Source organism: Chinchilla lanigera, unplaced genomic scaffold (genome assembly GCF_000276665.1).
Source record: "Chinchilla lanigera isolate Chin_1 unplaced genomic scaffold, ChiLan1.0 scaffold00016, whole genome shotgun sequence".
In the NCBI taxonomy this organism is placed as follows: domain Eukaryota; kingdom Metazoa; phylum Chordata; class Mammalia; order Rodentia; family Chinchillidae; genus Chinchilla; species Chinchilla lanigera.
In genome coordinates, this window is record NW_004955417.1 from 31304629 (window position 1) to 31305669 (window position 1041).

Consider the following 1041-nt stretch of genomic DNA (forward strand, 5'->3'; position numbering starts at 1 on the left):
GAATTTTACAAGAAATTCAGAGAAGATTTAATACCAACACTCCTCAAACTCTTCAATGAAACTGAAAAGGAAGAAATTCTCCCTAACTCATTTCTGCAAGCAAGCATCATACTGATACCAAAACCAGAGAAAGACCCAACCAAGAAGAGAACTACAGACCAATCTCCCTCATGAATATAGATGCAAAGATACTCAGTAAGATACTAGCAAATAGAATGCAGCAAATTATCACGAAAATCATGCATCATGACCAAGTCAGATTCATTCCAGGAATGCAGGGTTGGTTCAATATTCACAAACCTATAAATGTTATACACCATATCAATGGAGCCAAAGACAAAAACTTTGGCTCAATCAATGCAGAAAAGCTTTCAACAAGGTCCAATATGCATTTATGATAAAAACTCTACAGAAAATAGGAATAGATGGCCTCTACCTTAACCTGATCAAAGCCATCTATGACAATTCAACAGTCAACATCATTCTAAATGCACAAACACTGAAAGGTTTTACTTTAAAACCGGGAACAAGACAAGGATGTCTGCTGTCACCACTCCTGTTCAATATAGTTCTGGAACTACTAGCCAGAGCAATTAGAAAAGAGAGAGAAATAAAAGAAATAAGTATAGGAAAGGAAGAAGTAAAACTATGACTATTTGCAGATGACATGCTACTTTACATGGAAGGCCCCAAAAACTCCGCAAGAAGACTCCTTCAATTAATCAACAAATTCAGCAGTGTAGCTGGATACAAAGTCACCACCCAGAAATCGATAGCATTCCTATACACAAACAACAAACAGACTGAGAGAAATGAAGGAAACCATATCTTTCACAATAACATCCAAGAAATTGAAATATTTAGGAATCAATCTAACAGAAGAAGTAAAAGACCTATTCAATGAAAACTACAGTACTCTGAAAAAAGAGATCAAAGAAGATTTCAGTAAATGGAAAAATATTCCTTGCTCATGGATAGGAAGAACCAACATTGTGAAAATAGCCATACTCCCAAAGCTACTGTACAGATTCAATGCAATTC